Consider the following 16,414-nt stretch of genomic DNA (forward strand, 5'->3'; position numbering starts at 1 on the left):
TTGCTAATCACAAGTTCACCCTGAATCATGTTGCTCTAAAAATTATATTTCATGGTCATTAAACGACCTTTATGTAATTCCTTGATATCCTTCCTTTGGTGTTGAAGGAAGTTTGCTTTGGAGTGAGATATGCAATAATTATTTTCTCTGTTGATTTTTCCCTCCTTTTTTCCTCTTCTTCCTCCTCCTGCCCCCAATGTACTGTATTATGGAAGTTTCTGTCAAAGAAGGAAGTTTTAGCAGTAATGAATTGCCAAGGGAAAATGCAATTATTTTGTCAAATAGATTTTTTTCATTTATTATATGATCCACCTTTAGTTGTTCCTATGATTCCTCATTAGAAGCGATGGATCAGGTTTGAAATCTGGGGCTGTTCTTTAGGGGCACCAGCCTGCCTTTCAGGGATGATGAGATCGATCATAGGAAATGTGATAGAGCTGGCTCAGCCCAAGTTCCTGAGTGACAACACTGCATCCTGCTCTGGTAGAACCTGAGTCTGTGGCACTCCCCAGTGACAGAACCAGACCCCTAGGTGTGTTAGTGTTGAAAAGGAGCCAGGCAGTTGCTGTGTGTAGCTATTTTGCTACATTTAATCATCTACGTCAGGAAGACAGGATTCATTTATATAATTCAGAATCTTCATTCAAGGAAAGAATATGGTTAGCAAAAAATAGTAGGTTCTCTGAAACCATACACGCAATTTTATTTGTATTCCTGCAGAAAACTTAATACCAGGCAATTAAAGTAAAAAATCTATATTTTTAAGTGGTATTGCTGGGGGAAATTTCTCCATCAGTCTTAATTTTGGCTGTCTCTGTTGGAAGAAGCACATAGTTTTAGTATGAGGATTTTCATGAAAGGGAATAATAGCTCAAAGTAGTAGTTACTATTTATTGAGTCAACGAAGTGCCAAGCCCTTAAATGTGATATTGTTTACCATCCTTAACGTTTCTGACTTTGTTCTTCACATCTCTTTGAAGGGATTAATAATATCTACCTTGTTGAACAAATGAGAAACATCGAGGTTCTGAGAAATTAAAAGAATTATGCAAAATTCATGCACCTAGTGATTTTATGCTGGTGCAAAAGTAATTGGGGTTTTTGCCATTACTTTTAATACATTTAATAGAATTAATCATAGTGATGACAAAGGCCACTCTCTTTTCATAGACTATTAATTTTCTTGATTGAAATAGTTGGCATATTGGAAACACAAGGGAAAGAGTTTTGTAATAACAGCCCTGAAATGCTTCTGTGAGAAAATGATGGTAATTATAATAATGATGACACAACAGTAATAATTATAGCTAATATATAATAATTATGTATTATATGCCATGTAATGTCCTGAGCCCTTATAATGTTAATTTTATTTAATCCTCAAAATAATTCTGTGATGTAGACAATATTAGTACTCACCATTTTCTAGAGAACTAAATCAAGGTGCAGAAACAATGTTGTACTCATTGTAACACAGCTAGTAAGTAGTACAACTGAGAGGTAAACTGAAAATAAATTTAATTAAATGTGTATAGTAAATTTTTTTAAAGCTGCTGTCTTAAAATAAGAGTTGAGTTTTGTGATGGTTAGTTTCATGTGTCAATTTGACTGGGCTAAACGGATACCCAGGTAGCTGGTAAAACATTATTCCTGGGTGTGTTTGTGAGAATGTCTGTGGAAGAAATTAACATTCGAATCAGTAGACTGAATAAAGAGACTGCCCTCAGCAATGTGGGTGGGCACTATCCAATCTATTGAAGGCCTACAGAGAACAAAGAGGAAAGGTGAATTGTCTCTCTCATGTTGATCTGGGACATGCATGTTTTCCTGCCCTGGGACACTGGACATCATAGCTCCTGGTTCTTGGGTCTCAGAAGTCAGGACTTACACCACGGGCTCTCCTGGTTCTCAGGCCTTTGGGCTTAGACTGAAACTATACCACCAGTTTTCCACGGCAGATGGTGGGACTTTTCAGCCTCCAGAATTGCATGATCTAATTACTTATAACAAATCCCTTTTTATATATCTACATATATTCTATTGGTTCTGTTTCTCTGGAGAATCCTGACTAATACACATTTCATAGGTGAAAAAGAAACAAAACTAAATAAACTCGGTTGAAATATAATGACACAAAAGGAACTGCATAACTAAACTTGTTGGCTTTTGTAGCATAGAGAGTAGTTTTGAAGTAGTCTCATACATTCGCAGCACTTTTATAACCAAAATAGTTACCCTCTTTCTCAGACTGATTCCCTGCCATACTTACGTCCTAGGGGTTTTCCACACTGGTAACATCCTGAATGTTTGTTTGCCTGTTTTTGCCTGAATATGTTCAGGATCTCCTAGAGGTTATCTGTAATATCACAATGTCAATAGGAGACAATAACCCAGTGCATTTTGGCCTGAAAATTCCTCACACCCTAGCATCTGATCATTCAAAGTTAATGGATGCTTCGTTGGTTCTGTAAATACAAAGGTCGTGCATAAGGTTTACAAAATACCTGGTAACTAAATGGAAAACAAGAACTTTGCTCTGTATTTTCAGGTCACTTCCCTCCAAAATTGTTTTTATCTCCATCATTTTTCCAACTCTACCATATTGTGAGTATATCTACCTAGGAACACCCAAATCACTACTTAATTAAATTCACAATTCAATTCCTGAGTGTTGACATTCTGCATGATGCTGATAAATGAAGAATATCCTCAATGGGAACAATGTTAATTGTGTTATACAAGCTCAGAATCCCCATCAGGGAGCTTCCAGCTCTTAATTCCTTCCTTCTATTCCTCTTCTACTTACTACAAGCACTTGCAACATTTTAAATTCCTAAATTCTTGAGACAGTTCTGGTCAGAAGGTAAACTCTCACACCAGCCATACTTCCACTGGCTGGAGCAAAGAGGGAGTAAGGAAGGAATCCCTGGAGATCAGGGTGCTTCAGAGGAGACACTCCTCCTCCATGACACGCTGCACATCCATGGTTTCAAAGTAGCCTCTGTGCTCCACAGGTTCCATCCCCCAGCCTCGCCCCACACTCTAATTCCTCTAGGGCCCAACTGTCACCTTTGCCGTGGACCCTGCCCTCCCAGTCCTGCTGAAAATTGCAGCCTCCACCCCTTCACCCACTATTTATCCCCTTTCGCTGTTCTATTTATTTTCACATTTATCAACATCTAAAATACAGTATGTTTGCCGGATGTGGTGGCTCATGCCTGTAATCCCAGCATCTTCAGAGGCCGAGGCAGGCGGATCGCTTGAGGTCAGGAGTTAGAGACCAGCCTGGCCAACATGGTGAAACCCTGTCTCTACTAAAAATACAAAAAAAAATTAGCTGGGTGTGGTAGTGTGCACCTGTAGTCCCAGCTACTCGGGAGGCTGAGGCAGGAGAATTGCTTGAATCCAGGAGGCCGAGGTTGTAGTGAGCCAAGATCTTGCCACTGCACTCCAGCCTGGGTGACAAAGCAAGACTCTGTCACAAAAAATAAATTAATTAAATAAAAATAAAATGCAGTATATTTTACTTATTTGCTGATTTATTTTGCCTCCACAACTAGAACACAATTTGCTTAAAGGCAGAGATTTTTGACAATTTTTTGGGTTGTCATATTCCTTACACTTAGAACACCTAGCCTACAAGAAGCTCTTGGGCCATATTTTTGAATGAACAAAATAAGAAATGACTTATTTTCTTAATTCTTTTTCTAGGTACTGATCCTTTACAAGCAGGATTCTACACCATTGGTATAAGGGTATCTGTCTTTGTTCCCTGCAGAAACTGAGTTGCGGTCCATGAGTATAAGCTTAACAATAGACACTGTCGCAAATTGTATCTATTTGTAGGACCATCACAGTTACCTTCCCAACTGAGTTTCCAGTAGCCCAAGCCCTAATACCCTAATATTAATCAGAATGTGAGTGGAATGTCTGGGCAAGAGCACGTGCACAAAGAAAAGCCAGGGCTCTCTTTGAGACCTTGGCTGTGCCACTACCTTGACATATGACCTTAGGCAAGTGAATTAACCCCAAATGTCCTACTTCATAAAACAGGGAGTTGGAGTAAATGATGTTCAAATAAGCTTTCATTCCCATCATGCCTTCTAGCCTCCAACCCAATATACTCCACAAAGGAAAATGCAGGAGTATAAAGATAGACTGCTAGTATTGCTGCAATACAAAGAGGGCTGAAAAACAAACAAAAATAAGAAAAACTTACAGTAAAGATCAGATTTTTAAAAAGCCATGTTAGCTGCAAATATTTTGAAGAAGAGATGTCAAATACCTACCTTTACTTCTTTTTATCTTTATTTTAAAAATTTTTTATTGTAGAGATGAGGTCTCACTATGTTGCCCAGGCTGGTCTCAAACTCCTGGCCTCAAGGGATCTTCCTGCTCTGGCCTCCCAAAGGTGGTCCTGCAGGCTGGCTGGCCTAAGCCACTGCACATATCCACCTTACTTTTTTTTTTTTTTCTGAGACTAAGTCTCGCTCTGTCGCCCAGGCTGGAGTGCAATGGCACAGTCTCGGCTCACTGCAACCTTTGCCTCCTGGGTTCAAGCGATTCTCCTGCCCCAGCCTCCCAAGTAGCTGGGATTACAGGTGTGTGCCACCACACCCAGCTAATTTTTGTATTTTTAGTAGAGACGGGGTTTCACCATGTTGGTCAGGCTGATCTCGAACTCCTGACCTCGTGATCCGCCCACCTCAGCCTCCCAAAGTGCTGGGATTACAGGTGTGAGCGACCGCACCTGGTCCACATCCACTTTACTTTTTAAAGAGGTTTTTTTTTTGTTTTTGTTTTTTAGATAAAAGTCTCACTCTGTCACCAAGACTGGAGTGCAGTGGCATGATCTTCGCTCACTGCAACTCCCAGGCTCAAGCCATCCTTCCACCTCAGCCTCCTGAGTAGCTGGGACTACAGGCATGCACCACCATGCCTGGCTAATTTTTTGTATTTTTTGCTAGAGATAGGGTTTTGCCATGTTGCCCAGGCTGGTCTCAAACTTCTGAGCTCAAACAATCCGCCTATCTCAGCCTCCCAAAGTGCTGGGATTACTGGCGTGAGACACTGCTCCCAGCCTTAAAGAGGTTTTACACCCTACTTTGTTTTCTCAATGCTTGCCCCTTCTCTCTATTTATAATCCAAAAAGTTTATAATCCAAAATGTGTGGATTATAAACTTGTCTTATTTATGGTCTTCATTAAGTTTTCTTGGAAAACACACCTTTTAGAATGAAACTACTTTTAATCTGCAGCTTTATTTCCAGTTAAGAATCCAAACCAAATATTTACATTCTAATAACAATTATTTGAAATGTTATTGTGTCAATCATGAGATTCAATGTAAGTATCTGATAATAAATGAATTTAGGTCAAGGTAAGAAATAAATAGCAAAAACACAAATTTACTATACAGCAAATGAGACCTATTCTTCCATTCTATTCATTGCAGCACTGCCCGAAATGTGCAGATCAGTAGGAAAATAAAGCCTATGCAGTAGGTGCTATATGAAACAGTTTGCATACACTTGACAAAAGTGCACATTTCAGTTAAATTATATAGTGAAATTATACAATTCCTCCCTCCCACACAGTAACATAATGGCAAAACAATGACAAAAGTTCAAAATTAATAGAGAAACATCAAGTAGAGGCCACCAATAAGATCTTAAAATGTGGAATATTTTACTAATAACTATGTAAGTCAAATCTTGGACTCCTGCCTGAATAGATATAAGATGATCATTTTCATGTACTTAAATGACTAGTATGTATATGTAAATGTTTCGAGGTCCTGATTAGCCGCAAAACTGACAATAAAGGCACAACCAGCTAAAAGTGCCCAAGATAATAATCAAGAAAACACCTGAGCCATGTGTTCTAAAAAGTCAATAATGCAAATGATCAGATGATTTAGATAAGGTTAGTAGTGAAAGAATGTGTAGGTTTTAACTGAATATCACTTACATTGGTAATCTTCCATCTTGGAGTATCAGCACATACAGAAGGCAATTTTCCAAACATTTTGTAGTTATATGTGGCAAAGACGGGTTTCAAATTCAATGCCTAGAACCGTTGCAGCACCTAGAAGTACCCAGTAAATATTAATTGAGTAATGAATAAGAAATGGAGGGATGGATTCCTTAAAAGTGGTCTACTATATCCATCATACTAACTCTGGCAAATGCATTTTCCTAGGAAAAGAACAGTCAAGCAGATCACAACTAAGATTATAATGGTTCAGTAAGTATAAAAGGGAGTGGGAATTCAGTGTGGATACAGAGAAGAGAGAAAGGTCCTAAGAAAGTCCTTAGGACACAGGAAGGCCGAAGCCCATTCTTGGCCCATCACTGGGAAGCTAGTTCAACGGGGTTCAGATCATTTGAAGCATCATGTTTTCATCCTTGATACCTCTGTGGGAATCAAACTCTAATTTGAGCATTTACAGAGGTGGTAACTTTTGGAATTTATTGTGATAAAGAGGTGATTACTAAGATGATGGCCTTTGAGAAATCATTGATTCCTCACTTCAGTTTCCTTATTAGTAAATAGAGACATCTACCTTACAGGTATTTCCATTAAAGAGGGACATTATGCATATAAAATGAAATAATGCACTAAAAGAACATTTGCACTTTTAAAAGAGAGAACTTTTAGACCCACAGGCGATTTACTCTGTTTTCTTGCCTGAGAGGGTCACCACCTAGGCATAATTATAAATGCATGGAGTCTTCCTACAAGGGGCTTGAGTAATACATTTGATTGGACTTACTATAAAGTGGAGAGGGCAAGGCAGTAGAAAAATCAGGAAAATCTGGAATACTCTAGGATGGCAAAGGCCTAAATAAGGCAGTATCAGCAGAATAGAGAGATAAGGCTAAATTTGAGAACTAATTTGATTGGGCTGCAGTTGATGTACAAATATCACAAGGTAGGTTTTCTGAAGCTCAGAAAGCAGGAATGAGCAATCATTCTTCCCTTAATTGATCTCCCAGATCACTGGGTCACTTGTGCTGGGCTCACTGATGAGACACCATTAGTCTACAAGGTGGAAGTTTGCTCCTCCTGGCAAGTGCATTCATTTCTCTCTCTCTCTCTTTTTTTTTTTTTTTTTTTTTTTTTTTTGAGATGGAGTCTCGCTTTGTCATCCAGTGCAGAAGCGCCATCTTCGCTCACTGAGATTGCTCCACCTCCCCAGCCTCCTGAGTAGCTGGGATTACAGGCATGAGCCACCTTGCTTGGCCCAGTTCTGCTTTCTCTGAGTCTTTTTGCCAAGAACTAGATGGGTGGGTTAAAACTGGAATGAGGCTGGACTGTGGCATGCACCTGTAGTCCCAGATACTCAGAAGGTTGAGATGAGAGGATCTCTTGCACCCAGGAGTTTGAGACCAGCCTAAGCAACATAAGGAAAAATAAAAACTTAAAAAAAAAAAGAAAGGTTGATATTGCCAGGTGTAAGATGAACAGGACACCAGGCTTCTTCCAAGGGCAGGCTGTGCTGTGAAATGTCAACAACAGTCCCCTTTTTTGAGTGACTACTTCTTTCTAACTCATTAGAAAATCTTGCTTCCTATGCTCATAGACTATCAGAAAATTTGAGTTTTGAAATTATGTCACTAAAAATGAAACCTCCCATAATTGCTTGTAGGATCTAACTCACTTTGACAACAGAGACATGGCCCTGATTTACAACTCAAGTACAGAGCTTCAGATAAGGAGTTTCCCAAGACAGCATTCCACATTTATCCAAGGAAACAGAACCCTTGGTCACAGCCCAAACCTCATGTTGACTCCCAGCTCTGCTTTGCTTTGAGCTTATCAAAACTCCACTTCATGGTTCCTCTAGTTTGCAATATCTCCACTGTAACATTGAGTCAATGAACCTGACTTTGTGGAACTGCAGGTTTTGTCCTTGATGGTCTTAGGCTGGTTGGATTGGACACACTATTCTATTTCGTGTTAATGCCATTCTTTTCATTATTATAGCTTAATTACATGTTTCTTTTTTCATTGTCTTATCAAAAGGTTCTCAGGGCTGGAGACAGTGGCTCACACCAGTAATCCCAGCACTTTGGGAGGCTGAGGTGGGTGGATCACAAGGTCAGGAGATCGAGACCATCCTGCCCAACATGGTGAAACTCCATCTATACTAAAAATACAAAAATTAGCTGGGCATGGTGGCGGTGCCTGTAGTCCCAGCTACTTGGGAGGCTGAGGCAGGAGAATCATTTGAACCTGGGAGGCAGAGTTTGCAGTGAGCCGAGATCACGTTACTGCACTCCAGACTGGCAACAGAGTGAGACTCCGTCTCAAAGAAAAAAAAAAAGGTTCTCAATTTTTTGGTCTTAGAACCTTCCTTTATTTACACTCTTAAAAAGTTTTGAGGACTCCAAAGAACTTTTATTTACAGCAATTAAAACTGAGAAATTTTAAAAATATATTTCAGTAGTAAGCTCATTACATGTTAACATGAATAGCATATTTTTAAGTGAAAAATACCTGTATTTTCCAAAACCAAAAAAGTTTAATGGTAAGAATGGCATTATTTTATATTCTTGCACATTTCTTTAACGTCTGGCATAACAGAAGACGTTACCTGTTTCTGCATTCAATCTGTTGTGATATCACATATTATGGAGCCACTGGAAAACTTCATCATAAATTCATTTAAAAAATGGGAGAGAAAAAGGAGTGGAAAAAAGTCTTATTATTACAGTAATTTTGGTCCTGTGAACCTCCTGAAATGGTTTCAGAGACCGCCCCCCGACCCCCAACAAATTTCCCCTAGAACCACTGGACTTAGCTCTTCTAGCTTCTGTAGTTTTCATATGAATTCTAGAATATATTTGTCTCTTAATTTGGGAGGTAGTAATTATGTGTTTAACATCTTGTCTTCTCACTTAGGATTCCAGTGTCTTTCCAATTATAAATAGTCTCTCAACAATCCTGCATTTTTAAAATTTTTCCCACTTTTCTCCTATATTTCTCATTTTTTATCATTCTTAGTTATTTCATGTTCTTTCATGTTTCTATTGTGAATGGGATCTATTTTTCTATTGTACTTTAATTGGGTGTTGTTTGTCTCTGTTGAGATTGTGACTTTATTTTGCATGTGAGCACTCAGTTGCTCTAATTCTTAAAATCTCCCAGGTATGTCCAAATGGCCATAATTATGTTGAATAATATATTTGCTGTGATCTGTTTTTGATGAAATAACTTCTTGATTTGAAGCTGTTCATATATGTTAGGGTATTGATTCAATATAATCCCTATTAAAAGTCCACTGTTCAATTTCTAATTTTTTTTTTTTTTTTTTTTTTTTTTTTTTTTTTGAGACGGAGTCTTGCTCTATCGCCCAGGCTGGAGTGCAGTGACGTGATCTCGGCTCACTGCAAGCTCTGCCTCCCGGGTTCACGCCATTCACCTGCCTCAGCCTCCCAAGTAGCTGGGACTACAGGGGCCTGCCACCATGCCTGGCTAATTTTTTTGTATTTTTTAGTAGAGACGGGGTTTCATTGTGTTAGCCAGGATGGTCTCGATCTCCTGACCTCATGATCCGGCCGCCTCGGCCTCCCAAAGTGCTGGGATTACAGGCGTGAGCCACTGCGCCCGGCCCAGTTTCTAAATTTTAAAGCTACTTTAAGAGGAAGGGTCTTGAATATACTGAATGGCTTTTTGAAATAGATTTTTAAAATCACATTTTTTCTTTAAGATATGCATTGATTAGGATTAGATGACCTCTCTTTGGTCTCTTCTATAATTCTCATTTAGATAATATGAACGACAGACCCATTGAGATAATTAACAGAATCAAAGGATGTTTTGGTTGTAGTTCTCACCTGTTCAATGGATGAAGGTATAGCAATACCCAAAATGTCCCTAGAGACTGTTCAAGAGAATCTGGCCATCAGGGTCTCCCCAAGTGAGCCCTGTGTGACAGGAGACCACAGAAGGTCTGGAAAGGATTGCAAAGGACCAAGTAGAGGGTTGGTGACTAACAGGCTGCCTCCTGAGGGTAGAAATTCCTGCCTTTGACTTCAGCCCCAGCCCCAACCTCCTTAGCAGTCTCCAAAAGGGAACTGGACCCTGGGAGCGATCTCATTAGCCACTCACTATCCCTCTTGGACCTGAAACCCATTACATTCTCCGGGTCCGAGACCCTCGTAGTGTGGGGAATTTCCTGGGAGGAAGATACTACGTGGGGCCGGAAGTAGAATTTGCTCCAGGCACTGGGCCAGTCCGTGAGGGCTCCAGGATCCAGGGGCCCCACTCCCTTCTCGCCGGGCTCCGGGCCAAAGAGGCGCGGCCGGAGTCCCGGGAAGCCCCTCGGCAGCTAGCCAAGTGCCCTGCGAGGATCTGGATGGCGCGGATGGCGCGGCTTCCACCTGCGGGAGGTGGAGAGCGCGGCGAGAGGAAGAATATTCCCCGCGAGCCGGGATAAGGGACGCCTTCGGTCCGGTTGGCTCCGGTCAGATCCTCCCGCCGACCTTCGGCCCGCCCCCTGCAGGCAGCCCAATTCCTCCTCGGCTCGGCTGCCCCTGCCCGCCCCTCGAGGGAGCGCCCGTAGCCAGCGCCCCCGTGAAGAACTAAGGAGGCGCCCGGCTTCCCGCCCAGGTACGTGTCGGGGCAGCGCCGGGGACTGGCGTGGGGCGGCGGCGGTGGGTGGCGGGGCCCGCGCGGCGCTGGAGACGGCCCCGCTTCCTTGGACCCCAGGGCTTGTAGGGCGGGCCCGGGGCTCCCTGAGCGCGAGGCTGCCGCGAACGCCCGCCCGCCCGCCCAGGTCAGACCCGGAGGACCTGTGTGTGTGTCGGGGCCTGGGGTGAGAGAGGGGACTGAGGGGGGAAGTGGAGCGGGAAACCGAGAGGGGGAATGTGAGGCTTGAACGAGCTGGGAGAGCTCGAGGGGAAAAAGAGAGGGATGAACTCGAGGGGGAGCCAGGAGGAGGGAACGGAAAGGGTGAACGTGAGGGGTGGACTTGAGGGAAGATCTTGTGGGTGAACCCGAGGAGGGAACGCGAGGGGATAGTGAGGGGGGATCTCGAGGAGGGAACGTGAGGAATGAACTTGAGGAGGGAACGGGAGGGGTGAACGTGACGGGGAAACAGGAGGAGGGAACGGGAAGGGTGGCGTGAGGGGTGAACGAAGATCTTGAGGGGTGAACTTGGGAAAGAAACGTAAGGGGAGGACCTCGAAGAGTAACGAGGGGCGAGAGCTGAGGGGGCCCTGCAGGGGTACTGGAGGGAGGAAGCGCCGAGTCTGGCGGGTGTCGCCTCGGAGACCTGTGGCGCTCGCGGGCTTGGCGGCGCCGCCCACAGGTGGCGCTGGGTCGGCCCGTCCCTGAGGGAACTGCGTTCCGGGTGATTTCTCGGAACAAGCAGGTCGGTGGAGCTGGGCTCCCTGCAACCCCAAATGCATCCGTAAAGGAGTTTTCCTTTTAAGGAGAAAGAGCAGACAAGAAAAGTATGATCATTATTGAGAAATAGAGAAACCTACCAGGAAAGGATGTCCTTTCAACTCTGCTCACCAACAGCTCTGTTCTGTTCTCCAAGTAGTTGCTAATTCGCACCTTGCTACTATCCCCCTTCCAGAAAAAATTTTTAATTATTATTGTTAGAATGGAAATTGGCCATAAGCCTTGAAATAACTGTTGTAATGCCACTGAACCCTACACATTAAGCGTTTTTGAAAACTCAAAGAATCTTCATTTCTGGTTGTTTCTAGTTTTATTGGTGAATTAACTAATTGTACAGGTGCACTTAAAGCCTCTTAAGCATTTTTATAATTCACACGGATCTGGTAGCTTGAGGGTTGTTTAATGCCAGCATATGAAATGAGGGGCTTTGAGTTCCTTGTTCATTGTGTAAAAGTGCGAAAACTTAGTTACTGAGGAATAAACTATTTGTCTTGCCCTTCTACCTAGAAATTTCTAAGTTCAACTTCTGATTATTTCCCCCAGATCCTGAATGTTTACTCCCATAAAGCCATGATCTTTTTGTTTTGGGTTACAGGCCCAGGGCCCCAGTGCAGCCTGGACACAGTATTCAAAGTCTTGGCGTCTGAGCATTATTATGCGTTATTTTCAAGCTTTGCTAACGGTAGGTGATAAAATTGACAAGTGTTCTGGATTTGCCAGAACCTAAGTGCCAAGTTTTGACAGATAAATGGGGTGCATGTTATTCGTGCCATATTGATTTTTATTACATTATAAAAGATAATTATTTTAAAATGGGAAAATTTACAGATGCATAAGCTTTCAAAGATAACATGGGCTTTATGAATATATTGATGGGATGTCTAGCATGTGAAAAATTACATTCATTTGTCTTAGTCCTTTAAAATTATTATTTGAGGACGAAAATGCAAACTAAAAGATTCAATTTTGTAATCTTTAATATCAACTTAGTATATATGTGCATATATACATATATTAAAATTTGGTCATGTCACATAATTTGATAGCATCATCTTGTCCTTTTTCGACTGCATCTTTATAGCCTAATTTTTTTTGCATATATTCTTTGAAGAATAACTTTCTCTGTCAAATCCAAAATATTTGAAGGTCCATTATTTCCTACAAGTGGTTTTGATAAATAAATATTTGGAGGCTGAAATACCCTTTAGAATGTATAGTTCTTTTATATAAATCATATAAAGTTTGTAAAATGTTTATTATGTAAATAATTTCTGCAGTGTTATTTCCAGCTGTGTTTTCTTTTTCTTTTTACAAACAAGGATCCTTTCATTAGTTTTGTCTGGGTATTGATAATTTCAATGATTGTACCTAACAAACAAACTCACTTCCCCTAGTAATAAACAAACTCAGTTATTCATTAGAGGGTAAATAGGAGATTTCTGATAAGCTTTCAAGTTGATACACAGACGATCGCTTACTACTTTGGCGACATACTGGAAGTTAGGAACCTCAAGTTGGGAAGCATTACTCTTTTGAACTAAAATCATCTATCATTGGACACTTAATTTCTACCATGAACTTAAACATTATGAGCTTAAAAACTTTCTAATCTTCAGTTTTCTCTTCTGAAAATATGGGTTACAGTGATGCTTTTCTAAAGGGCTTCTCCTGATAATTAAGTGACATACTGCATGTAAAACTTTAAGCACAGTAGGTACCTGGAATATGGTAAGCAGTTAAAAAAAATAGCCACTGTTAATATCCATGTTTCATGATATCTGAGGGTGATTAGACAATGTCGATATGTTTATATTTATAGATCATTTCTTGATAAAAAATGCAGCACCTCATATAGAAGTAGTATGCTGATAGTTTCAAGCCTGAAATTGGCCTTTAGAAATGTTTCTTTGGGTCAGCTCAGTACTTTAAAATAATTGATTTACTTACCAGTATTTTCAAATTAGTAAATTTTGTGTAAGTTCCTGGAGTCCTGGCTTCTCCTGAAAAAAATGGAGGACCAGGCAAGACAGCTCTTGCAACTGCTCATGGCAGAAGCCAGGATGAGTTGCCCACCTTGGGTGGGGTATACATTCTCCACTTTGCCACATTGCTGCCATCCTCTGCCTTTATTTCATCAAGACCTGCTTCACTCATGTATTTTACCTCCCTCACTCCTTCAGACATTTGAGTTTGTGATTTCGGACTCTGGAAATATCCCTTACTAACTTGAACAATTAATTATGTGGCTCACACAATAGCTTAACTGTCATCCTTTGAAAAGGAGAATAATCCTGTATTGCAATTTACAAAGCAGTTCCTCATAAAACTCAGGTGATGCAAACTCTGAGAATTTGTTCAGACATGCATTATTATCCCATTTTACAGCTGTGGACATTGACTTGTAGGTTTATACTAAAACTTAAAATAATGATCTGGTGACTTAAAGTTTTTTGGGGGCTCACTAATACCACCTTTTAAAGATGGAAAATTTTTTAAAGGAAATTATAGCCTTTCTTTTGGTTCTAGCATTTATTTTAAGCAAGTACTTTTATCCCCATAATTACAAGGGGAGAAAATGAATGGTGGAGACCTGAATACATGTACAAAAGTATTTAAGTAGATTTTGTATTTCCTCTTTGCAAAACATTTTTAAGCAAATTGAAGGGAACAAAACATTGGTTATGGCTCACTCAAAACAGAGCATGCATATAACTGGACAAGGTCTGTTTTAAACTATACTTTACTGTTATTGGAAAGCTGGAAAGAATGTGTGTCCAGTTCATGTGGTCTGTAATTAAGCTAGACCAGATTTCTGTGACCAGTTAAGCTAGACCAATTCCTGTGTTTTAATGTTCTGTAAGAAAGGAGACACCCAAAACTTGTTTGGCGATTCAGACTAGTGTTTTACACGGCAAATTTAATTTTTTGTAGGTTTCTTTGAACCAGGAGGGCTTTGTTTTATTATTTTCGTAGTCATCCCAGGAGAATAATCTATAGAATAAATTAAAATCAGGCATATTGCATTTACGGGTGTAGTAACTGTGTATGGTCCTGCTGATATGTGACTATGTATGAGAGACGTTCAAACCAGTCTGATAGAGGCTAGGGGAAAACATCTAGATAAAGACAACAGGTCCTGGGGCAGAAAAGGGTTTAACAATGTTGTAAGTCTCATCGGAAGGCAATTGAGGCTGAAGTCACTGAGAGTGGTGAGAACACAGGAAAGTCAGAAATGGCCAGATCATTCAGGGTCTGGAGAACTTGGTAAAGAATGTGGATTTTGAGGGGTTTTTAGCAGGAAAATAAGATGATCTGATTTCTATGTTGAGATCATCCTGGCTACTCTGTGGAGAGAGACAAAATTCTACAGCTGACCAGCTGAAACTCCAGTGTGTTTCTTCCATCATATGCAGCAAACTTCTTTTGAATCTGATGTAATCCTTATGTGATGCAGTGTAAGCAGCTTGACAGAAGTGGGTCCATAAAGGGAAGGACCTGTGAATAATATTCTACAGAATATACATGATGAATGTGTATAAAAGTGAGACTTGTGATATTCAAATATTGCTTGGTTTTGAGTAAAGCCATCTGCTGCCTTCTTAGCATGTTCTGTATCAATGAGGCAGTTTGTATTTTCATTAAAAAGTCCTGCTTTCTGCATGTATTTTGGAAAGTTAATGATTAAATTTATTGATATTTGCATTATATTAGAAAAGAAAATGTGCCCGTGTTCACTTATGAAGCAGTTATTACTAAGGTGGGTTTCTAGCCTCTTCCACCAATAGATTTGGTCATTTCATATGAAGTATTATGAGATACAGAACTTGGAGAGAATGATTTTTTTGTTTAACTTATGTACTCTCCTTAGAGGTTATATGAGTAAAGAATTAAGTGTTTGGAGTTAAAAATATGAAGGCCCATGAATGCAGTCATTTCAGGAAAAATAGCTTTTATCTTTCTATTTTTTCCTTCTGTAATATTTCTAGGAAATTGTCCATCTAATCTGGGTTTAGATTTATTAATATAAAATTATCTTTTTAGTCTCTGCTCTAGTTTGTTAGTCTTTTCATCCTTAATGTTGCACATCTCTACCTTCTTTCTTGCTAGTTTTTTCTTGATCAATCTTGACAAGGATCTCCCTATTTAAAAAAAATTATCTTTAAAGAACTATTATATTTATGAATCCCCTAATCTGTCTTTTTTTCCTGTAATTTTTTCTTTAATTTATACCCTTCTCTTTTTCTACTGTCATTGGTTTTATATAATTTTAGCTTTTCTTCCTTTCTAATGTAAAATTTGAGGCTATATATTTTCCTCTGTGCACTACTTTAGTTGCTGGTCATACATTTTGTTGAGTAAATTTTTCATTATTATTCAGTTCTAAGTCTATTTTAAAATGTTCATTATGTTTACTCTTTGGCTTTTAAATTGTTTAGTGCCTTTTTAAGGTATGCAATTGTATAGTTTTTTTTTTTTAACAATGTAGTTTGCAGTAGTTAATTTCTTAATTAACTGCATTGCAATCATATGTGCTCAGAGAGCGTATCTATTCCTTTTCGTGTGTAGGATTTCATATGTATTCTGCATATCCATTAAATTCTCCTTGTTAATTATGTTGTTCAAATTTTATTTATCCTTACAAACTTTTTTTGTTTAGTTAATCAAAAAATTACTGAGAAGGTATGTTAAAATCTCCCATTAAAATTGTGAATTTATTTCTTTATTTCTTTCAGCCTTTATTTGACATGTTTTGGGGTTCTGTTTTGAGTTTTTGTATTTTCTTGATGAATTAAGTTTTTGATTACTGTGTAGTGGCCATCATGCCTCTAATAAATATTTTTGCTTTAAAATATATTTTGCCTGATATTGAGGTAGCCACATCACTTTCTTTTATTGAGGATTACGTGGTACCATTATTGTACTTCCATTCTTTTCTCTCTGTTTAGGTTTTAGGTGGGTGTCTTTCAAACAGCCTGTAGCTACCAATTTCTGTCTTTTCA

General features: G+C 39.8%; 1 protein-coding gene and 1 long non-coding RNA gene across 4 annotated transcripts in view; one reads left to right on the top strand and one right to left on the bottom strand.

The window, feature by feature from the left end:
- Positions 1-673: 673 nt before the first annotated feature.
- LOC129006403 (uncharacterized) lies at positions 674-9,998 on the bottom strand. Its single transcript, XR_008491987.1, has 4 exons — positions 9,842-9,998; positions 8,599-8,652; positions 2,270-2,465; positions 674-814 (listed from the first exon to the last, which is right to left on the bottom strand). It is a non-coding gene; the product is annotated as an uncharacterized LOC129006403 (long non-coding RNA).
- Positions 9,999-10,258: 260 nt separating this feature from the next.
- The window catches only part of MYO3A (myosin IIIA), a 271,671-nt gene continuing 265,515 nt past the window's right edge, over positions 10,259-16,414 (top strand). For 2 of the 3 annotated variants that reach the window (XM_054436017.1, XM_054436018.1), the window contains exons 1-2: positions 10,259-10,616; positions 12,010-12,096. The gene's annotated coding sequence lies outside the window, so the exon portion shown is untranslated. The remainder of the gene's footprint in view (positions 10,617-12,009; positions 12,097-16,414) is intronic. The other variant, XM_063669682.1, reaches the window with a different exon arrangement.

Source organism: Pongo pygmaeus, chromosome 8 (assembly GCF_028885625.2).
Source record: "Pongo pygmaeus isolate AG05252 chromosome 8, NHGRI_mPonPyg2-v2.0_pri, whole genome shotgun sequence".
NCBI lineage: Eukaryota > Metazoa > Chordata > Mammalia > Primates > Hominidae > Pongo > Pongo pygmaeus.